Below are 25,069 nucleotides of genomic sequence, written 5' to 3'. Positions count from 1 at the left end.
GCTAAAGTAACTTCCTTGTGGCTCATAACACAGAACTGCTCTTGGCCATTTTAGCTGGATGGAGAGCAAAAGCCTCTGTTGTAACTTCCCTGCCCATGCTATGTCCATGGTTCATTTGCTAATATACCCATTTTATAGATGTGGAGACTGAAGCCAGCATACCTGAAGTGATATAAGCAAGCCTTTATGGGTAGATGACAAGAGTTACCCACCACCACTATTCAATGACACAATATCATTCTACTTAGATCTGTAGGCAAAAGCAGTTCCTGACATTTCCCTCTGCTGAGTCTCACACTCCTCTCAGTTCCATGGGGCTTTGTAAGAAGTGAGAAATTCCTCCTTGATTGCTAAAATAATACTTGCTTGCAATGGGGACTCTCTGCTTAAGCAACTTGAACTCTGGTAGGAGTGTGTCATTGCTCACTAGATTGCTTGGGGGCATTTTTGAAGCTCCACACCAGGACTTGCTGTAGACCAGCCAGTTATCTTTCTTGCTCTGGAGAGGGAGCAGAGGAATCAGTGGATTTTCTAAAGTCTCCTGGTGTCCTAATTGTGCAGTCAGGGTTTGTGATTACTGTCAGCATTTTCACCAAAGCCGCCTGGACAGGCACAGGATTAGATCTGATTAAGAGCTGGCTGCAACGTTCTGGAGGGCAGCCCCTGTCAGAACCCAGACCCCTGCTGGCACACTGAGCATGAGACCCACACACTATCTGATAAGTGCTCAATATAGGCAAATGCTTCCTGGATCTTCCAGCTCCTCTCTCACCAAGTTCCAAATGTGAACTTTATGGAAGACCCCCCAAAAGTGATTTAGTGTAGCAGCTACATGCTTAGAGTTGGGGCTATACTGGTGTGGTTCTCTTCTGAGCCCTGTTCTAAGCTGGCTGGATGGGAGAAACTGACTTGCCTACAGTCAGTTTGATCCAGGCTACACATGATCTCTGGCCAGTGAACATGCTCAGTAAGTAGTACACTAAGAATGACTTAACTACTTGGGGCCACTCCTGTTTCCTTGCCTCTGTATGAGAAAACACCAAGTCATGTTCCTTACAGATGCCCAGAGGTTCTCAGAGGATGGAGCCCCAGCTGCCTACTACACAAATTCCTCCCTGAAATCAGTGTATCTTAATCAGCTTTCTGTCTCTCTTCCTGAATCCTTCCTTCACCTGCCTCCTAGAATGGTTTTCTAGTTCAAGCAAGAAACTGAAGTAAGCATTGTGAGGCCTGGCGTTAATCTCTTAGCCTGTTGACCTCTATCATAAACAACACATAAGTCTGAACTGAGGGATGTATTCACACTGCCATTTCCCAACATGGAAGAAACAATAGAGGGCAGTTATTGGGAAGATCCAATTTAGCAAGCTACATCTCCACTCCCAGCTCCTTCCCATCCTCTCCCCCAAGATAACCTTCAGGACAGAAGAACTAACCTATTTGATAGACGGACAGTGGCCCTCAACTGCTGAGATTTATTTATTTAATATATATGATTACTCTATGTTATGAGTATGCATGTCAGAGATAGCATCAGATCCTATTATAGATGGTTGTGAGCCATCATGTGGTTGCTGGAAATTGAACTCAGAACCTCTAGAAGAGCAGGCAGTACTCGTAATTGCTGAACCATCTTCTCTCCAAGATCTACCCATCTCTGCCTCCAAAGTGCTGGGATCATTGCCTTTTTCTAATATATAGGAGTACACTGTAGGTGTCTTCAGACACACCTGAAGAGGGCACTGTATCCCATTATAGATGGTTGTGAGCCACCATGTGGTTGCTGGGAATTGAACTCAGGACCTCTGGAAGGGCAGTCAATTTCTAGTTTGAAACACACCTGGTACACTGCAGTCATTATTTTATGGAATGCTGGCATCATCACACTCTGGCCAACGGGAATTGCTCCAAACTGATTCCTGAGTCCTTGCCAAGCCAGACTTCAGTGAACATTTTCTTGTTTCATTTGACACAGTGTTCTGCCTTGCATACGTCTTGTCTCAGCCCTCAAGTCAAGCATTTCTCCAGTGACTTCTGGCTCCTTTTAGATGAAATAGTCTATATATAAGGGTCTCTTAAAAATTCACTGTGAGGGACATTTAAGAGCTCTTTCAAAGTAAACAACCCATAACTGTGAGCAGGATACTTTCTTGTGTTTTTATTTGATGATTCCTTTCTGTTTTCTGTTTTGTTTAGGAAACACTTACTTATCTGGTTCTTAAATTTTGTTTTAAACCAGTACTCTAACTTCTCACTGATGTTTTATTCTACTTTCTGGGAGATTTGGACTTTATGTTGCCAGTATGCTATGGGAGCTTTTGCTATTCTGTCCTTTATTTTCATTGGTTCTATTGAATTTTCCTCTTGTTCCTTTTTTAATATCATGCTGTTCTTGTTCCATGATATAATAACTTCTATTAGATCCATGATTATTCCTTCTCATTTTCTTTCTTTCCTTCCCCCCCTTCTCCTCTCTCTCCCTTCTCATCTTTTGTTTATCATTTTCTTGATTTTTCTGTGTGTCATCACATCATCCCTGTTACCTACAGAATTCTTTCTGTCTTGCTTTCCTGATTGTCCCCTTCAAATGCCTGGTGATTCTCTGCAGAACACTTATGTTTGAGGGATGGGGCTGAAGTGCTGACTGAAAACTCTGTTTCTATGGTGGAAAAGCCTGTCTCCCAGTAGGCTTCATGGATGAGAGTTCATGCAGGAGAGGAGGATCTAGCAGTCTTTCTGGAGACTTCCAAGGCCAATGTTATGTGTGATTCTTCTCCTGAACTGATCAGTTTCTACCCATCATTTTATGTATAGGGGCACAGGTCTGGCTTCTACTTCAGGGTGTCATGCTGACATCTCACCACACAGAATGAAAATAATTCACTCACGTTTTTGTAGATCGCAGGCCTCACCCAGCTTTCTCACCCTGCCTCATACCTGAGTCAAATGTTCTTGGGTCATATCAGAGGAGGCATCATTACAGATTTCCTGAGGTTAGGGTGGGGCTGGTCTTATGATTCCATAAAACAGCAGAGGGGAGCTAAAAGTCTGTCATAGTTCCTCATGGAAAATCAACTGATCCTTGTGCTCTCATCTCTTATCCAAGTCTTTGTCCTTATTTAAGAGACTTTAAATGCTTTCTGCAATTAATCAGGGAGCTGGTGCTCCCCTTTTTCAAGCATCTTGTGAAAGCATCTTTCAACTGTCTCTAGTGCACTGATGAGGTATGATGTTTCCCTCCCATTGACATTCTTTGAAGATGAGTAGATATTGTACTTCTCACAGAACTGCCATGACAATAAGAGCCCAGACTCAGAAAAACATGGATACATGCCACTTGGATGGCTAGAATATAATCAAAACCACAGTAATGAGCCCATGTCACAGCTTACATAGTAGACATGACATGCTACTGCTGAAACTGCAAACTGGAAGAAGCTTCTACTAGAACCAGTCCCTCCTCCCATTCCCCTGTCTCTGCAGGTACATGTGAGAATATCTATCTGATTGGCCAAGGTCAGGTGCTCTCACCCTGGGGAGCTGGAAGCTCAGAACTGGCCTTTTCTGTGCTTTTTGAATGCTGGTGACTAACCAAGTGGTTTACCAGGGTGACTGTAGTAGGAAAGTCCCTCTTGCCTGGCAGAAATGAGTTCAGATGCTGGTGAGCAATTCAATGAAATCGGGCAATATGGCTGGAGCTGTCTACTAAAGTATACCACACTATTGCCTTATGAACTCAAGGAGTATATGGATGTAAGGTGAGCTTACAGATAACTGGAATGTTCTTTCACAAAGGTTCAGAAAGAGTTCTGGATGCTGTTACAGTTAACTTTAACTGTCACCATGACAACATGTAGAGTCATCTGAAAGGAGAGCCTCACTTGAAGAATCTCCTAGATCAGATTGGCCTGTGGTCATGTTGGTGGAGAATTGTATTGATTTTGAATTGGTGTAGGAGGGTCCAGCCTACTGCAGGAGCTACAATCCCTAGGCTCATAAACCTGTCCTGTATAAGAAAGCCAATTGAGCATAAGCCCACCTAGCAGCCAGCAATCAACATTCTCCATGGTTCCTGCTGCTGTACCTTCTCTGGCTGTGAAATGAGCTCCTTGGTTGGAGGTAATGTTGTGTGGGATAGAAAGAAAGCTTGCCTCTAAGTTACTGCCTTGTGAATCTGTCTTGTCTTTCTTCAATGGTAGACTATGATCTGGAATTGCAAGCAGAAATAAACCCTCTCCTCCCCTGAAATGATTCTGGTCACAGCATTTTATCATAGCAGCAGAATGAAACTAGAATAGTGCTACAGCTGAGTCTCCTGTGACCAGAGATTCAAAGTAGTCACATTTATGATTTCTGGAGCATATATGTATGGCATACAATTCTCTACTGGAGCCAGAAAGGACCCCTGTTGTTACTGAGCATACAATGTCCCATCATCTCGTAGATAAGCATCTGCAAAAAATAGGACTTGTCAGGCAAGTGTGCCAAAGTAAAGACATGTGCCCAGAGGATTATTGGGGCCTTCAGGACTTGGCTAGGCTATATAATAGCTTCTTGATCCCTTGTTTTAAATCCTTCAAAATTAGTGTTTGTCACATAAAGTCATTTGTCTTAGTTCTGAATCATTTCTATGCAAATAGCTCATCTTCCTAGTGAATTCCAAGATGGCAGACACAGGAACTGTAATACTCCTGGATCTCTCTTGCTTGACTAGACACAGTGTTGACAGATGCTGCCCATGGCAAATACTTCAGGGCATAAATGAAATTAGAATTTCTTTTCATAAGTGTGATGCATTTCCTTCCACTGCTCCAATAAAACACTTCATAACTATATAGAATGGCCTGTCCACATTTATATTTCTTTATTTCTTAGCTAACCAAGTTATCATTAAGTAGATAGCTGTTTAGCTTCCATGTGTATGTGGGCGTTCTGTTATTTTTATTGTTTTGAAGAACAACCTTAGTCAGTGGTGGTCTGATAGAATATACCTATATCTACATATCTTAATGCAATTAAAGTATTCCCTGTTGTCCATCCCACATATGGCTCTTATTTTAGAAAATACTGGACAAATCCTCTTACCATGGCAGGACCATGTACAGGTAGCTTGTGTTGGCTTATAGAAATGGGTAGAAACAGCCTCAGCCCACTATGACATGGGGTACTGAATCAGCTTCCTAGATTATTATCACACATCACTACAAACACCAGACAGGAATCCTCTTACATTGCTGAAGCCTGGATAGGGAGAATCTATCTTCTCTCCCTCAGGTGTTGGGAGTTCTTGGTTTGTGAAGCATCTCTGTGTCTACCTTTCTGTGGCCTTGTCTTTGTGTATCAGCTCACCTTGGGTCTGCCTATTCTAGGGAAATGTGTGAAACTATCTGATTTTTAGCCAAATAATCTCTCTCTCTCTCTCTCTCTCTCTCTCTCTCTCTCTCTCTCTCTCTCTCTCTCTCTCTCTGTGTGTGTGTGTGTGTGTGTGTTTTGTATGTTCTGGGAATAGAAATTACACCTTGTGTCAAGCACCCTGCCACTGAGCTATACCCCCAGATTCTTCTAGGATTATATTATGCACACCATCTGCTATATAAGTTAACATTAATTTGCCATGGAAGATGATGTTAGGAAGTATATATTTGGATTTTTCAGCTTAACACAGGTATGATCTTAACTAAAAATAGATACTGTTAACCTATAAGGATATAAAATATGCTCAAAAGTGAAAATAATCATTTTTTGATACAAGTAATGTATTTAATCTTAGCTCTTTGGCATCCAAAAAGGAAATGGAAACGCTCTGATATGCTGTGTCATTTATGAGTTATCTGAATATGGGATATATGAGATGTTAAATCAAGAAGCCACTGATCTAGAAAAGAACATCTAGGAGGATTGTTATTCTTCTTCTGGTTTAAGAAGAAAGACTATCTCTTCTGGGAGGACTGAATAAAATATTTGAAAAGCAAACATAACTCCCTATGATCTTGTTGTCCTGAGGAAACTGATATGAGGATTTGGAGAATCCTCTACCAGTTTCTCTCCATTAAAAACCATGAAACAGTCTACTGTACTAGTCTCTTGGTTTTTTGCTGAGTTTCCCATGTCAGGAACAACTGCCCACCCACTATCATAGTTAGCAGCTCTACAGTTCAGAGGATGGGTGGACCGTATTTGCTGACTTATCATTTGGTGCACTTTGGTCCAATTAAATAAATCGCACATCTTTCATGAGCATTCTGGTACATACATGGGATTTCAATGCCTGATGACCTATTCAAGAAGCTGAATTCCTGGGTCAGAAGGCATCTACATGCTGTAAGGCTTTTGATCCATACTGCTGTGTTATTTTGCAGACATTCTGAGCTTCTGAGCAGCACAGGATACTCCACCTTCCTCTAGAGCATCATTTCTGAATTGTTGCTAAGTCCACAAAGGATGTGAGTCCTCTGTCATTTTTTAATCTGTATTTTTCAAAACTAGTGAGACTGGAGCGTCTAAGCTGTGCTGGTTTTTCCATTGGGCATTTATTCTTTAGAGATTTGTGGCTTCTTGTGTAGATATGTATTGTGTGTCTTAATGTTTTTCTTATTGATTTGTAGGAATACTGGATCTATTAGGGCTATTCATATTTTTATTCCATCATGTTTGTCTCAAAACTTTTCCAAATTGAGGCTTGCCTGTGAATTCTGTTTGTATGACAGAGAAAATGCTGAACTGTAACAAACACACACCTATTAATCATTTCCATTTTGCTCTCATTCACTTACTTTTAGCAATTCCATCAGAGAGCTTTCCTAGAATAAACTTTGCAGGAACTAAAGTAGAATAGAACCAAGCCTTTTTCTTTTGTAACCACCTGCAGATCCAGGCCAGTTCTAGGCGAATGCTAGTCCTGGCGCTAAACTTCCATTCTTGATGCTTTAGAACAAAGGGAGGCAAAAGGGAACATTACTTCCAGCACTAAACAGATGGTGGGCACGTCCCAGGTGGCCACGGATTACATCAGAAAGATGGTACATTCAGTAGCAAGTTGGGATGCTCTGGCCTATCTTGTTCCCGAGTTTCTAGTTCTGATTATTATTATTATTATCATCATCATCATTATCATATTTATCCTGAAAACACTGCACTGTGTTCAACAGAGACACATCAAAGACATTGATGTCTACAAAATATCAGTTGTCCAGAGCCTAGGCATTTAAGGGCTGGAAGCCAATCAGGGAGTGATTGGCAAATGGTTTGGTTGATATTTACATATGGAGACATATGGGGTGGGAGGGAGGTCCAGGTCATGTGAGGATAGCATATCTCCTCCTTTTTTGCACAGCGTTTGACTGGGATGTGCTGTAGGAGAGTCTGGGAGCATTTCATCAGGACATGCACCTGGCTTTAGATTTTGTTGTTTATCTTTCTCATATTCAATTTGGCATTTTCCCCACAGGAGAAACTGAACTGGCACAATCTCTTCCATCCCTTCCCCCAGTTCTGCCTTATAGAAGGGTTTTCTCCAGGATTCTTACTATATCAACAGAACTTTTTTTCTTATCTGTGCCCTTCCCTCTGAATAATTTCATTAGGGCTTAATTTCATTAGGTTTTAAACAAAGATGCATTTGATAAGTCTGAATAGAAATGGGAGGAGGTAAATTCACAGGTCAGATGTGTGAAATTCTTAGAGTTACTGGGGTTTGAAGTTTGCCTAGTGCAAACCTAGATTGTTGTATAAGAAAGCACCTACAGTTCTAGGAAGGCGCTGTAAAAATACATGGAGAATACAGACTGAGTTACAGAGTTGGGTGGGAGCTACTTAGGGAACTTTACTAAACTCACACTGTAAGGTTCTCATTCCATGGGAGGTTCTGGTAAGAACATGATGTTCAACAAATATATAAGAAACAAAATTCAATTCCGTTTGGAAGCAGCAAAGAAAATCCAATGTCCCCATGTCCTAAGTTAGAGAGTAAAGCCACCGGGGATCAATGTGCTAGAGGCTGCTACATTGAAATGCTTGCATCTTCAAAGCAACACAGAGGGGGTCAGATCTACGAAGGGGAAGCACATGAGACACTTTGTAAGTGATACCCAGCTGCTCCTTATGGTTTTCCTCAAATCACTCCCCTGCCAGCCTTGCATGACAGACACTTCTGACCACCAGTGCTTTCAATTGATTAAAAAAAATCCAACTCACTTCTTGCTTCTGCTGGTGCTTAAAAAGTCCCAATCCCAGAATCAAAACAATGGATCATCAGTCTGCTAGGTGATGTTCAAAGCAAAGTCTAAATATGATCTTCAAGTCAAAATATTGACTTCATTGTCCTGCCAATTATGAAGATATTGTGGGAGTCTAAACATTTGTACTAAAAAAATTAAAAAAAAAAGGTATTAAGGCATAGAGTCATTGTTTCCCTGACACTATATACTGAAGCAAAAACCCAAGGAAAAATACATTTCCAAATCCACAGTAGATGGGCTCAGTTTGGGATAATCAGGGTAGACTTATCACCTAAGGAAGAAATGGGAATAGGGGCTTACTGAAGCAATGATGTGCCAAAGACTCATGTTATTCCTACCACACTGTGCCAAGGGCCCAACAGATTTCCTCTACATAAGCCAGTGAATGAGTCATGGTTGCCTTGAACATCAGAGAGGAACATGTCAGGGAGGATAGGTATTAAGGGTACAAATCAGAAGTCACATGGTCATGCTGAGGGACTGAAGAATACCTGAAAAAAACTATGTGGCCTTTCTTGAAACTCCATTTCGAAATGACAAGGATGTTTCTAGAAATACCTTCTACCTCCCTTTCACTCTCAAATGCAGACTTACTAACATAGTGAGTACAAAGACTTCACTTCGTTAGCACCTTTGTTTAATTAACATTTGCTGTGTATTATTGCTATTTGAAGATGATATTTTGATTATGGATGTATTTGATAAACATCTGTAGGAGAGAGGGGTAGGTTTGTGGTCAGAGGTGTTTCTGCTGGTACGTTGAGACACCTTAACATGGACTGCATTACAGTACTTACTTGTTTTCAGTATTTACTGAACATCTATTATGTACCAGGAAACGGTCAGACTGGAGCAAACTTGGATATGGCTAAGCACATGTGTGAGGGTCATAGGCAAAGGCAAGTAGTGGGAACATGGAGGAAGGGCCACAGAAAGGGCTAGAAAGCAGAAAGCGTTGCTTACTCAAGGCTGTCTCCTTTTAGGGTAAGCCTCCTGGGAGATCCTGAGAGTTTCTCAAATGTAACCATCAAAGACGCACTTCCAGGACCTAAGGGCCTCCCTTCTTAAAAGTCCATGGTATTTCCTAATACCTCTATTCCAGGAACCAAGCTTTTTACCCATGTGAAACTTCAGTCAGACAAAAACCATAGCAAAGGCCAGTCCCATTTCCTTGGGGGAAATAATTTATATTTTATTTGCCACATTGTCAGGATGGATTTTATGCTTGGAGGATTTCTTAAATCTTGAAACCCTCACTCTTTGTCCAGGACTTTGCTTCTAGGAATCTTTTCTGATGACACAGAGAAAAGTGGAGCCACCAATTTTGACACAAGAACATAATCAGATTGCTATTTATATTAAGATTCAAAAGAAAACCTTGATATAAAAATTGGGGCAAATATGATGTAGTTAATAAAAGCAGGCATATAAAGATGCAGCCTATAAAACCTGGAATTAAAGAATTATGAGCAAGGCAGAGAGGTGACTCAATGAGTTGAGTGCTTACACAAGCAGAATAAAGGTTTGGATTCAGATCCCCAGCCACCAAGTAAAAACCTGGGCACAGAGAGGTAGGTCTACTTGGAATCTTAGTACTGGAGATGCGAAGACAAGAGGAGCTGTCTCTGGGTCCTCTTATGGACTCACTGTATAGCCAGTCTATCAATAAGCTGTAGGCTCAGGAAGAGACCCTATTTCACAATACAAGGTGGAGAGCGATGGAGGAAACATCCTGAAACTGACCTCTCCATGCCTGTGTGCACACATGTAAATACACACAAACATGTACACACATAGCCAAGCACACAAAAAGAATCATAAAAATGAGAATAAATGTACCAAATGCAAAGAGTATGCCTGAGCAATAAAAGTGTCATGGTTCTTTATATTTTCAGTATTTTATAATCTTTGTGTAATCAGCATGCATTTGTTTTATACTTAGACAGAAGTATAATATAAAAAAATCTTCAATTTCTGGGGTATTGATAATCAACATTTTCCTTTACTTTTTTTTAGGTACTGACAGCTGGCCTTCCCTGCCATTCTTAGAAGTGGTTTTGCAAGCAGTAGTTATTTTTTAAAGTGTTACAGGATGTTCAACGGAGGTACTGGTTTTGAAAGTTTATTCCTAAATGCAAACCTGGACTCGACAGCAGACTTTGTTCTTGGTATATCCCAATTCCCACTAGAGTGAAAAAGAAGTATCAGGACTTCCCTTTTATGGAACCCTTTGCCAAGTCTCTAACAGTGTCTAGGTGGGCAGAATGCAGATACAATGATGGGGTCTATTGGGAAATGGGCAAATGAACTCAACAGACAGTTCTCAAAGCAAGTGCAAGCAAGCACAAATAGATACACAAAAAGATGTTCACGGCATCCTCAGCCATCATGGAAGTGCAATGGAAAACTATGCTGAGATCCCATCTCATACTAATTAGGAAATTAAAACAAATGCTGGCAATGATGCTGGGGAACAAGAAGCCTACACTATTGGGAGGGACATAAGCAAAAGTAGACACTATAGAAATCAGCATGAAGCTTCCACAGCACAATCACAAAGAGAACTACCAGCTGATTAGACTATTCCACCTATGTGGATATCCAAGTCAGCATACTATAGAGATGTTTGCACATTAATGCTTGCTATGGCACCATTGTAATAGCAAAAAACAAAAACAAAAACAAAAACAAAAATAAAAACAAAAACAAAAAAAACAGTATGAATGAATTTCAACAAGTGACCAGATTTTTTAAAAATGTTAGGTATATGTATATATGTATACAAACATGTATGCACACACAATTGACCATAAATAATGGAATTATGTTATTTTCAGGAATATGATAGAACTGGAATCACTACATTAAATGAAATTAAACAGATGCCGAAAGACAAGAACTGCATATTTTCTCTCATACTCTAATATAATTTGTATATTAAAAACAAATGAAAACAGAAGGTGAATAATTTGGAAATAAGGGGGATATCAGGATGGAGAGGGTACAAGAGGGGAGAACGGAGGGTGACTATGATCAAAGAACATTATATACATTTATGAACACATCATAATGAAACCTAGTTTTAAACAGTTACTTATGCATCAATTGTATACTTCAAGAAGAAACAAGTCCTTGCCATTATATCTTTACCAAAATACAGAAGACTCACTGATAAACCAGAAAATATATTTTTGTGAAGCAAGAGAACATCATAGCACACAATGGTAATGATCATTATCATTGTTGGTCTTGTTTAGACTTTCATTTTTTTAATTTTATGCTTGTGATTAATCAAAAGTAAAAAAAAAATCTCTTAAAATAGACACTTGTGTGGTTCACCCATTTTTCTTGAACCTCTTCCTCTGTTGAATCCTTCCTGCAGTTCTCTGAAGCCAGAGAGCTTTGCTGTTATTTTCCTTTCTGGGTTTCTGACATGAAAGCCATCTCCACCCTGCCAGGTGGCCTCCCCCAATGCCTGGAGCAGCTGGAACAGGCTCCATCAGAGCAGCGCCTGTCCCTTCCTCAACTCCCAGGAGAGAAACAGAAATGAGGACACAGCTTTGGAATAACAGGACAAATGAAAATGACAAATCTCTTCCATCTGAAGGGCATTTCCAACTCTCCAAAAAATTTTCACCTCCTGTTATTTTAATTGCTTACCCCTCACACTCTCCCAATTCTTTCTTAGCCTTGAACTTTCCACTCTCAGTGCTGCTGTGCAAGGTTCCCCCAGCATGTCCTCCTTTTATACCTATGGGCTCTAAAAAGAATGGATGCTGGTGCTTGGGAGCCTCCATCATCCCTTTACCAACAAATCCCCTGAGTCCTACTTGCCTGTGCATCTTCCAGAAACTAACCCCTTGATCACAGGTAAAAGGTATTGCAGAGGCAAGCAACCATGGAATGAAATCATGAGCCTAAATAAAACAAATATACTCCTAAAAAAAATAAAAATCTCTCTCATGTATTTGCCATGGTGACAAAATCCTGACTAATAAAAGTATCCTGCTAAGGAGAACTCACTGGTTGGTAGAACAGCCTAGTTGACCTTGCAGAGAAGAGAATCACCAGGAAAAGGTACCATGATTGATCTTTTGATGTCTGATGCCACTCACTGCTCTTGGGAGAAGGGCAAGTGCATAGCACAGATCTGTAGGGTGCCATCCCTTACTGGATCTCCCCACTTACTTTCCAGGTCTTGTACTGATGATATCTTTGTAACTTGGTACCTTGTCACAGAGGTGGGGTACTTCTATATTATAGAGTTAGAAAATAACTTACTTCATGTAGGCACGTGGGTGTAAATGACACAGCCCTGCCTCGTTCTACTGGAAGATTACAGGGCTGACCTGACCATTGAGGTCACAGAGAAGGCTGTGACAATGGCTTAATCCTCAGCCTCTCATGTACATAACTTTCCTCCTTGTTTCGTTCCTCCCCTTTTCTTGCTATACTCCTGTACTCTAGGTCTACCCACCCCACTTCTCTTTATTGCAATGTTTTCATCCCTTGGTAGATGAAAAAAAATGTCTTGCTTGGTCAAAATCTCTACAAGGTTCTCTTACCTAAATACTAACCAGGCACAACCCTGTTTAGCTTCAGAGATCAGATGTATTCAGGGTAGTCTGGCTGCAGATAGAGCTGGCATGGTTCTTAATAAGCATTTGTGCATTGAGCTGAACTGACTCTCCAGATGAAGACAGAAAAGTCAATTATTTTAGCTTTGCATAGATATTAAAGGAAGGGAGAGGCAGAAGAGCTATAAAATCCAACTCCAAGTTCTTCAATTCTAAATCAACTTCGCTAATCCTCTGTAAGTTCACAATTGCTCTCACATACAAGTATAAGAATACTTATGAAATATTTCTAAGAAGAAATCTTCCAGATGGGCTATGATATGATACCAGCAGTCAAGTTTTCTCTATGCCCCTTTCTTCTTCTTTCCCTCTTTTTTTTTATCTCCACTCCCTACTCCCACCCCAAACATTTAAGAATACTAGGCATTCTGCTAAAATAATGAGACCTTTGGGTGCAGCACTCAACTGTTCTAAAAGTTAGGTAAGCCTCTTAGACTGAATTCTAAGGACTTTCCAAAGCAATCAAATAAAGGGAGGGTAGACACAAGATTTTAGCAGATTCCACGAAGCAATTCAAGATCAGATTTTTCAGAAGTTCCATTTTGAAATCCATTTGCTGACAGAGTCTTTATTAATATAATCCTTCAGCACAGGAAATCATTCACTGAACAAACCTGAATGTATTTCCAAATCCATATGCTAAAAGCACTTCATTATTCTACCCAAAGTTGCCTGTACAAAAAACCCTTAAACTACACCTTCATGTTATCCTAGCCAGTATGAACATCTCTGTTAGCCTAGGAGCGATGTCTTCAGATAGGCAGAAATTTTAATTGAATAGACATAAAAGTACAATTCTTCAAAACTTCCTGCTTTGTCTTTCTTTGTCTTAAACTGATTAGAAACCATGCTATTGATAATCACACTGTGAATCAGGTGATTTGTGTCGGGGGTGGTGGTTAATAGAGATGCAGAGCAGACAGCGACCATGAGGCAGACACGGTTCTGCTGCCGTGAGATCACTTCCAAGCTGCTTCTCTGGCTTTTTAGCTTTTTGGCAATTTGTCTATTTCTCCATTCTGTACCTTAAAATGAAAAGGTACCAGTAGCTGGTAGGATGACGCTCAACAATGCTTTGTTTTCTGAAACATAGAACTTTTGCTCTTAGCTGTTAAGTTCTAATCTACAGAGGCAATGAACACACAGAGAGAGCTGAGATTGAGTGGAGGGGGCATAGGTGTCTGGATGTCTGGTTTTCCTGGAGAACTGTTAGGAGAAAATTGGGAAGGGTGGGTTCCAAGGCCTCAGTTCAGTCACACGAATTGAATGAAGGAAACTTTTTTTTTTTTTTACCATAGCTGAAATGTATGGAGGATGCCAGAGACTCTGTGACCAGGGACCATGAAGAAACACACTGGATCTTGTAATCAAGACTACAAACACATTGAAGTTAATGACATATGCAAAATTGATGCCCAACATTTAGCTAGAAGCTATGCTATGTGCAGGGGACTCTTGGTCATCCTATGTGTACCAACTAGTGGTGCCTGGGGAAGGCTGAGAAGGCTGTCCTTACTATCTGTCTGTTCGACATACTCTAAGTAAATTTTATGGGAGGAGAAGAAAGTTCTTTCTTAGTTTTATCTTCATTCATATATATATATTAGTGTTTTGCCTGTCTGTTGGTCTGTCTGTCTGTCTATGCCACATGTGTGCATGTTCCCCTCATAAGCCAGAGGAGGGCATCAAATCCCATGGAGCTGGATTCATAGGTGGTTTTAAGTCACCCTGTAGGTTCTGGGAACCAAACTCTGGTCTTCTTCTAGAACAGTATGCATTTTTAACCACTAGGCCATCTCTCTAGCCTCAAGATTAGAGCTCTAAAAAAATAAAAGTAAAAATAAAACTGTTTCATCACTGATGGGCTTAGGAGAAACAAAGACCACTGTTTTTCCATGTCAGGTGAAGAAGCCACTCACCTGAGAAGAGCCTATCTCCTGTGCATGTGCCCTTCCCTTCTTCAACCATGCCAAGGCTCTGGTGAACAGTGGTATGCACAGAAGGAGATGAGCTCAAAAAAGCAATAGACTACCCCTGACTGGCCACCAGCAGCAGCCACACTGGATCATACTGAAGTCTGCATGGAACTTGAATGAAATCGATGTTTGAAACATCAATAAGAGGCTGTAATTTCCAAATGTATACAGGAACAGAAAGAACTGCTATAAAATGACTACACCCCTAAGGCCACAGGTACCTTGTCTCTTGGTAATACGCAAAGCTGTATTCACCAAGTACTCAACACTCAGTAACTCCCTAATCATTTTCCCACTTACATATGGGACCATGACAACTAGATAAAGCAGACTTTAAAAATTATGTTTTTATCCACAGTCCTGTCATAAGAACTTAAGGATTTCCAAAACTAGTCTTTAAGCTTGTCTAGCCCAACAGTCAATATGAGTATGAGCTCACAAAACTGAACTACAGAAGAGGTCACAGCTTACTGTGTTAATCGATGCAGTCTCAGCTTCCAGGGCATACCTAGCATGTGCTCGTGTTGGCAGAAATACCTGATGAATTCTGAATTGAGATTTGGAGTTTTTCTTCTGCAATAATGTGACATGGTACTGGTTTGCTTTGCTTTAGGCTAGATACACAATCTTGGCCATTTCCCATAGGTGCATTGCACTTCAGGTTTCTCACATGTGAAGCAAGCATTGTCTCCAGCAGCGTTTTCTACCTAACTTGACATTCAGACCAAAGTTTGCTGGGGACTCTTCCCTGAAGAGATACATAGGAAAGTTGAACATATTAGCCTTTATCCACTGGGCTGTGGCAGTCTAATAAGACTGATTTGAGTGTGAAATTCTACTGCTAACAATAGATTGGAAACATTACTGAGGTCTCTTATTCCTATAGGCTCTATATTTAGATGTTCATATGTCCCTCCTTTCTCTCTGTTTATCTGTCTTCCTCTGTATTTATCTCTCTTTCTCTGTCTGTCTTTGTCTCTCTCTGGATAGCTTGACCCAGGGGGTCTCCATCTTTTTTAATTTGGGGGTTACACTGACGCCTCCACTCGGCATGTCTTTTGGTCCTGGGGATCCAACAAACTCTTGTCTTTATGCTTGCAATGGTAAGGGCTTTTCCCACAGCCTTACACTGTTAGTCTTATAGCTCCAAAAATAAAACAATATCTTTGCTTCCCCAGGGCCAGAATACATGCTGTTCCCTTGATCTAGAATGTTCTTTCCTGCCCACTCACTGCTGCATCTCTGCCAGCCTAATTTTTTCTCAAAGTTATTTCCTAGGGAAGACCACCTGCCACCTTCAGGTGAGTCTGAGCCCTGGTACTGGTTCTCACAGTACTCTGCCCTTTTAATGATGGTAACTTGCCTGATCATAATTAAGTAAATCAATGTAATTAATGGTCTGACGTCTGTTCTTCTTGCTAAATTACCATCTCCTCATCTTCCCGAGAATGAAGAGGCGGTCTGTGTCCTCAAAATTGAACTCATGCTTTAATGATTATTTCCTGAAGAAATAAATGAATGAATGACAAAGTATCAGATACTAAGGAGGCTGAGTAGAAGGATCACAAGTTAAAATTTGCCTGGACTACAGAGTGGGTTTCAGGCCAAAGTTGGCTACTTAATGAGAGCTCTACTTCAAAATGAAAAGTCAAAGACAAAACAAAAGGTCAGAGATATAGCTCAACAGTGGAACATGGGTAAATAGTAGCACATGTATGACCCCAGGAGCTCATCGCCAGTCTCTCTCACACACACACACACACAGAGAGAGAGAGAGAGAGAGAGAGAGAGAGAGAGAGAGAGAGAGAGAGAGAGAGAGAGAGAGAGAAGGAAGAGAAGAGAAGAGAAGAGAAGAGAAGAGAAGAGAAGAGAAGAGAAGAGAAGAGAAGAGAAGAGGAAGAGAAGAGAAGAGGAAGAGAAGAGATTGAGAAAGGGTCATAAAAGACATTACATAATACTTGTACAAGATTACTATGAGAATTCCATCCTTATGATGTTGGACAAACCTAGGGCTTCTAGTGACTCATTTGTCTTAGAAAAGGAGAAAAAAAAAACACCACTGGTTGCTGGTTGTTTAACAGAGATCACTGTCTGTCCTATATGATATCTCAAAATGATACCCCAAGTGGTCCCTCTGAAGCATCTCAAATGATCCTGGAATAGATTCTGGGGTATAAAACTTGAGAGTCTTCAAGCACATGAGTTACATGCATTTACAGTGACCAAAATTAAATAAAATGAAAACTCAGCTCACTCACACTAGCCCTTCCCTTAGCTCTTAAGAGTCACCTGGTTGTAGCTGTGAGCACACTGCCCACAGTGACTCGATCATGTCTACCAGTACACTGGCCCCGTGTTCTGGGTGCTCCTCAGCTCTGCACATTCCAGACTTTGGGCTGTCCACATTGCCTCCTATTTGGTTTTTTCTTCCTTCTAACACAATACCTGTAACTTTTTTTACATCCACATACTCACCATTTATCTTTTCTAAAAAAGTAGAAGCAAGAAAGATTTTTAAGTTGTCCATTAGTCAATTAAACAAAGTTCTCTGGTCTTTCCTTCTGCCAGCAGATTTAAATACCCTACCTTCATCGCCATTTTCATGTTCTTTTCTGACAGCAGCCTGCATTGAAGGCTGGTTTCCTCGCTACTGTCTTTCTGTCACTGGGCTGTCTCATATGCCTTCTCTTAGAGGATGCAGTCTTGTTTTTGAGGTGTCTTGACTATGTGGAGTCATATTTGGTGGCTTCTTGGTGTTCCTATCCTTCTGAGACCATGTTTGGTTACCTTTTTGAGATGGGATCACATGTAGCCTGGGTCAACCTTGAACTTCTCATCCTTTTGCCTCCACCTCCTGAGTGCTGGGATAACAGGTAGGCATTTATCATGCCTAGTGTTATGCAGTGCTGGAGATCACCCTAAGGTTTCCTGCACGATGGAATCACAGTACCAGCTAAGCTCAGGGCCCTGGTGAGGTTCTTTTGGAAGCCAAGGTTTGGGTGGTTGAACTACTGCTGTACTATGTGCATTCATCTCTCACAGTCACACAATGATGCGGAATGGCTAGAGAGAGAAAACCTAGCAAATCCGCTTTCCTGGACTGTGTCTTCTTCATTTGCTGGCTTATTCTGTCTGTGATCATCGTGGATTTGATTATTTTGTGATCATTTCTTTCAAGGCTTCTCTCTAATCTTTAGATTAGAGCTTTAGAGCAGTAATTCTTTCTTTTCTCTTTCATAATATTACATTAAAAATGGATTTCTGCCTTACCTAAGGGTTGTAACTTGTCCTCATGTAGCCTCTGTCTTAGCTTTAGTTCTCCAAGGAAACACCAAGACAAAGATTTATAGGCAAACAGTACCCTACGGGAGTAAAGAGGAAGGAATACCACCAGGAACCAGGAGAACAAGAAAGTAAAATGAGGGCAATCGATGAAAGATGTGTCAGGAAACCAGCTCCCACAAGCAGGGCCAAACTCAGTATACAAAGCACATCACTCAGAGGAAGGGAGCTGGGGTATGTATCAACCCTCACGGGCAGCCAAGGGGGGCGATTCCTGGACCCAGTGGTATTTTTCCACACCCCACTGGACAGGCATAGAATGTTAGTCACAAAAATCTATCAAAGGAGGGCAACCCTGTATGCATGGAAAAATAGAAAAATGGACCCTATAGATATGTGAAATTAATACATGTGAATGAAAAGAAATGCAAGTGCTATGAGCCAGGGCATGTGGATGGAGATTCCCTGAAGTGCTAAGGGTAAGAGGTTCTGTCTGCTGCCTCGACTATACTATGACACCCTCAACCAGGTTCCTCATCCATCTGTGTTGGGAATGCTTAGGGAAACACACTTAAGCTTTCCATTGCCTAACGAAGGGACAAAGGTAGATGATATACAAGGTTCCGAAGATTCTGTAACTTCTCTTTGGATTACTTTCCATCAGGTATTCAAGTGCATACCCTGCACTCTCTCTCACCGGGCAGTAAGCCATCAGATCTAACAAGCTTCTTGACCTATAACTCATTTGCGTGTCTGGCTTCCCCTGCCACTTCAGAAGAATTTGAGTGCAGTCTGTTTTCACTATGGAGAATACTTTGAGAGGTGACAGAAAGTAAAGCCATCTGTGGTACCTCTCTGGACCTGAGGAAACTGTGTGACTATCTCCAGAAAAGGCAGCTAAGGTGATTTTCTCTTTTGGACCTCAGACCTGAATGAAGGACATTTACTATATGACAGGAATGTTAAGCACTCGACATCCACCAACTTTCAAACCCTCACACCAGTCCCTATGAAATAGGCCTGAGAGTTGAAAAACTAAGTCAGAGGTTTAAATTTTTGCCTGATCCCCAGCTGTCAGCCAATATTAACAAACTATACATAAACAATATATAGTCATCTTAATAGGCTAATAAAAATACCTGATGAAATCAATACTTATTTTTAATAAAAATTCTCAATAATCTAGGAACAAAGGGGAACTCTCTCACTTGATAAATAAGGACTTAAAAATTCCTACAGCATGTATTTTATTTAAGAGCTAGAGGTAGTATCCATTTCTCAAAACAATAGGCAAGACAAGGCTATCTAGTCTTTCTACTTCTGCAAAAAATTATACTATCAAAAAATTATGCAATTTCTAGTTAGCGTAATAAAGCAAGAAAAATAAATAAAATTAGAATATGTGTTATAGATACATATATATGTAGTATAGAAAATAGGATAATAAATAAAAATTAGAATGACAAAGTAGAAAAATCTCATTATTTACAGACATTGTAGCCCTTTGTACAGAAAACTTAATGCAGTGAATGTAAATCTATTGGAAGTAACACATGAGTTTCATGAGCTTACAGAATACAAAGTAGATATATAAAATCTATTGTGCCTTAAATGCTATCAGCAACCGAAACTTAAAATGAAAATGTCAAAACTAAAAGAAAAAGGTTTAAGAGCCCATATGTTTTAGCACTAAAACTATAAATAAAGGATGATGCTGATAAAATGGTATACAAAAATCTGCACACTGGAAATGATAAAAGATTGTTTGGAGATGCTAACTACCTAAACAACTAAAGATCTGTGTCATACTTAAGTGTCAGAAGGCTCAAAATTAGGGTGCTTTCAGTTCTCTCTAACTTGATTTATAAAATTAAAAAGAAGAAAAGAACCTGTTCCTTTCAGTTAAATTAAATGATGAGACAAACCAACAAGTTTTATAAATTTCATCATAAGCCAAAAAAAAAAAAAAAAAAAAAAAGGATTATCAGAAGAGGGAAGAGAAGGCTGCAAACATCAAAGGAAGTAAAACATAAAGGTTTGAGAGAAAGACAAGACAGAAGAATCACACAACACCTAGAATCTAATAAAACAGTGTGAAAGGTGTTAATCAACACCCGCCTCTGCACACACAGTTGGCGCTCTTCCTTGCTCCGTGAGAGAGAACAACCATGGTGCTTACTTCCTGTTAGCTTTCTTTCTGGGATCTCACTTCCTGTTGCTGCCTCACATCCTCAGGAAGCAAAGCTACGTGTAACATTCCTATTCCTGTAGGCGCTCACATGACATCAAGCCTTGTAACATTCCTATTCCTGTAGGCGCTCACATGACATCAAGCCTTGTAACATTCCTATTCCTGTAGGCGCTCACGTGACATCAAGCCTTACCAGCCCTTTGAAAATCACAATGATGGTTCCAAAGCAGGTTATTTCCTGGAAGCTTCCAACTTATATAACAGATGAAAGGGTCTGGCTATTTTTGCCAGCTTTTAACTTTACAACCTTTAACTTGCCTCCTTTATCGTTTTAATTCCCACTGTAAAGAAAAGGCACATCGTTTCCCTTTATAACTATGTGCGATTTGAGAAAGGCTAACATTTTTAAGGTAAAAAGAAGCAAGACATAGAGGGAAAGAAGCTTGTGAAAACAACCAAGGCTTACCTAATAAATTGTTTGTAGGATTTTATTTTCCTCAAAGTTTGTAAACCCTGCAAACCCTGGTCTTGTTTGATTTCCAACTGCTGTGGTTTCCAATTAGCCTCTTTCCTTGATCAGAAGGTGGGCTTTCATATGCCTTCTCAGAGGTTATCTTAGACTGTTGGCAAGACTCTAACTGGCTATGATGAAAACAAATCTTATTTTGAATGAATAAAAGCATATGGCTCGTAGGAGTTGTTTTGATTGTGAGAGAGAAAAAGGGAATGTGGAGCTTAAAGGTTCCAAATCTATAAATTAAAATAGGCCAGTTGTGGGAGGAGGGAAAATCTGAGAGGTACACCTAAACTGTGCTTAATTTAAGACCTAAATAATTGATTGTACAGGTTGGGTTGAAATGTATAGAAAGATGCATTTACTAGCATGTCTTACACATGGGTATATGTTTATATGAGTTTGTAATGTCTAGCATGTAGTCATATTAATGGACATTTTCTCATTTATTCTTCAGTCCAATATCTTCTATATTCTGTCCTACCTGTCTTATATGCTTAGCCAGGTATACATATTCTATAGAGGTTTTCAGTTCTATTGACCAGCAAGAAAATGCAAAAGAAAACCCATCTGCTGTCAAAGTTGGCAAGTAGACAGCTAAGCGCCTGCATGCGTGCCTTCAACAAGTTCCTCACTAACAACAGTCCCAATGATTTATCATGTCTGCATGGTAGACACTATAAAGGATTCTGTCAAACTAAAGTATCCATTAAGATTATAGTCCATCAGCTTAACCTCTCCTACGAGGCAGGGGAGTAATTAGATCTGTGCTATGAGCAAAAGCTGAGCAGAAGATCCTTACTGTGATCATGTTTCAGGCCAACTAAAGTTATGGACAATGACAGGCTCTTCTGACTGTCTTGGAGCATATGTAGCATGTAGCGCTCACAGTGTGGGCATTACCATTGCAACACGTGGCATTCACGATGCTGGCAGTCCGTATTGAGAGGGTTGTATGTGCAAAACACACACTGGAATTTGAACCCCAGAGATTGAAAGAGAACTAAAAAAAAGGTCATTAACAAATTTTATACTACTTTCATGTTACAATAAAGTAATTTAAACAAGGGGTAAAATAAAATATTCTGTTCAGATCAGTTCCATCTCTTGCTTTTTATTTTATTTAAGGTAGCTACTAGGAAATGCAAAAGTACATTGCATGTCTTGTATTCTATCTGCTAGACAGCACTGTTCTGAATGGTAGGGATGGATAGCTCCTATGACCTCACTACTTAGTCTATTTTAAAAGCAACACAAAGAGCATATTATTCCCCTAAGAGTCACATGTGTTCACATGTGTAAGAAGTCTAATCCCCAAGGAGCCAAGCAAGCTATTCTGGATTTCTCTTTTCAGAGCTAAAAACAGTTATCTTCATGGCTCACTGTACAACTTCTTCAGTGACTACCAATTGCCAATGATCACTAAGGCTGCTGTTACTGAAATATCATCATCACCATCATCCTTTAAAAACAGCAAATCATTTTGTGGGTTAGGAGTGGGAACATTTTGGGGGTAATAGCTAGATCCCGAATTGTTACCCCAGACTCTAAGCTCATGCCTTGTCATCCCATTGCAACTCCCAATGCTTCAAACACATTGATTTTTTTTAAACGTTCCCAAAATATATTGTAACTTTCATGCTTCCACATCCTTTTCACATATTTTCTACTTCTTAGAATGTGACTTCCTTTTTCTGTCTGTAAAACTCCTACACATATATTAACATAACACAGGCACCCCCTCGTTTGCAGAATAAACCTGCCCTCCTCCAGTTATTCTGGTTTTACTTTTGAATCACTGTGGTGCAGCAACTGTTTGATCATGTAAACAGAGCCCAGATCATGTAATCTGTACCATTCTCTGTGCCCCCAACTCTATAGAGTGCTGAGCCTCTGTGTGCACATATGTGTCCGTGCATGTGCCTATGTGGACCTTTGCAAACACATACACACAGGAAGGAGAAATCTAAGAAAGTTATATTCCAGATATTTTGGTGCATATCTACCACTAGATTGATAATGGGTAATGTTAAAAAATATTGTAAAATATATAGACAAATTTTCCATCACAACCATTTGTAAATGAACACTTCAGTAGGTTTAACTGTATTCACATTTTGCAACACATTCCCAGTTTTCATCTCTCAGGACTGAAACTCTAGATCCATCAAACTCGAACTCCTCATGATTCTTCCTTCAGGCCCCTGGCAAACAGCATTCAACATCTCTATGACCAAAGCTATACAAAGTACCTCTTATAAGAGAAACCATATAGTATTCCCCTTTTCATGACTGGCTTATTCTCCAAGGTTCATATACATTGCCACATATATCAGAACTTTCTTGTCTATAGACACTACAACTTGTTTTTTATTCTCCCATCACTAGGCATGAGGGCTGACTGTACCTTTAGCTACTGTGAAAGGTGCCTCTGTGCATGTGAGGATGCAGGGATCAGCTAGAGTCCCTGTCTTCAGTTCTTTACAAATAGGCCTGGAGGTAGAGTTGCTAGAGCATGTGGCAGTTCCCTTTTGAATTCTTGAGAAATTCCAACAGTGACATCACTGTACAGCTCTTCTCCAAGTACAAGTGTATTCCAATTTATCCACATGCTTGCCAGTAATTCTTCCCTTCCCTTCTCTTCCCTTCCCTTCCCTTCTCTTCCCTTCCCTTCTCTTCCCTTCTCTTCCTTTCCCTTCTCTTCCCTTCCCTTCTCTTCCCTTCCCTTCTCTTCCCTTTCCTTCTCCTCCCTTCTCCTCCCTTCACCCTTCTCCTCCCTTCCCCCTTCTCCCCACTTCCCCATTCCCCCTTTCCCCTTTTCCCTTTTTTCCCTTTCCCCTTTTCCTTTTTCCCTTCCCTTCCTTCCCTTCTCTCTCCCCCTCCCCTTCCCTTCCCCCTCCCCCTCCTCCTCTCCCTTTCCCTCTCCCCTCCCCCTTTCTTCCTTCCTTCCTTCCTTCCTTTCTTTCTTTCTTTCTTTCTTTCTTTCTTTCTTTCTTTCTTTCTTTCTTTCTTTCTTTCTTTCTTTCTTTCCTTCCTTCCTTCCTTCCTTCCTTCCTTCCTTCCTTCCTTCCTTCCTTTTTTTATGATACAGCAGCCATGGCTCTGGTATAAAGTAACTGTTAGATCAGAACTTTCCCAAAGACTTTTGACATTAAGCACCTGTTTATACACTTGCTAGTAACCTGTAGATCATCTTGGGAGAAATGTTAATCGAAGTCCTTTGTCCACTTTACATCGAGTTATTATGATTTGCTTATAATATCTGGATTTTAGAAGTACTTTCTATATTCTAGATATAAACTGCTCATCACATAAATCAGAGCTACTTTCTTTTTCTTTTTACTCTATTTGTAATGTCATTTCATTAATGGAGGCTTTAAACTTTTGATATGATTCCGTTTATCTGTTTTGACTTCAATTGTCCATATTTTGGCTTTATACCTGAGGAATCACTGTTAAGTCCAATAGCCCAGTGCCATGAGCTTTCTGTCACAGTTTTATTTTTAGTCTTATGCTTTGAGTTTGTTTCTTTAGTTTGTTGCTTTGAGACAGGATACCCCTATGTACCCTAGCAAAGCCTTTAGCTCATAACTCTTCTCCTTTTGCCTTCAGAGTCCCAGAATTACAGGAATGCACCACTATATGGGTTCTTTTCTATAGTTGTAAACCTTGGACTCTGGCTCCTGAATTTGAGCTAGTTTTTAAATATGGTGCATAGATTTTATTCTTTTGTAGGTACAAAAATTTTTCCCAACATTATTTGTTAAATATATCCCTTTCTCATGGTTGTGGCACCCTGCTGAAAACCATTTGCTCATACGTGTGACACCATATGCCTGGATGTCTGTTTGGTACCATTGAGCCACATGTCAGTCTTTTTAGCCCTGCCATGTTCTCTGGTCCCCTGTGGCTTTGGCAAAATTTAAAATCAGTCAGCGTGAAACCTCCACTTTGTCATGATAGTTATAGCTATTTGGGATCCATTTAAGACTCTACATGAATTTTAGGATATGGTTTTCTATTTATGGAAAAATATTGTGATTTTGATATAGAGTGCATAAAATATTAAGAATAGTTTTATTAGGCTGTCATATTAGCAATATTCTACTTATGTCTTATAAATTTTCTTTCAGAAATAGTTTGGATAACATTTAAATGTAATTGCTTTCTTAGATTGCTTCTCAGATTATTTACTAATGGTTTATAGAATTGATTTTTGTGTGTTGATTATA

The 25,069-nt window shown here is 40.1% G+C and overlaps 1 protein-coding gene and 1 long non-coding RNA gene across 3 annotated transcripts in view; one reads left to right on the top strand and one right to left on the bottom strand.

The window, feature by feature from the left end:
* Positions 1-25,069, bottom strand: part of Slc24a3 (solute carrier family 24 (sodium/potassium/calcium exchanger), member 3) — a 474,392-nt gene that overhangs the window by 276,450 nt on the left and 172,873 nt on the right. The gene's annotated exons all lie outside the window — the stretch shown is intronic.
* On the top strand, positions 3,850-23,537 carry Gm52528. The gene is made up of 3 exons (XR_003953926.1): positions 3,850-4,119; positions 6,360-6,443; positions 10,254-23,537. It is a non-coding gene; the product is annotated as a predicted gene, 52528 (long non-coding RNA).

Source organism: Mus musculus, chromosome 2, assembly GCF_000001635.26.
Source record: "Mus musculus strain C57BL/6J chromosome 2, GRCm38.p6 C57BL/6J".
Lineage (NCBI taxonomy): Eukaryota > Metazoa > Chordata > Mammalia > Rodentia > Muridae > Mus > Mus musculus.
Note: the sequence above shows the minus strand (reverse complement) of the source record. Positions and strands in the feature narration are given on the sequence as shown.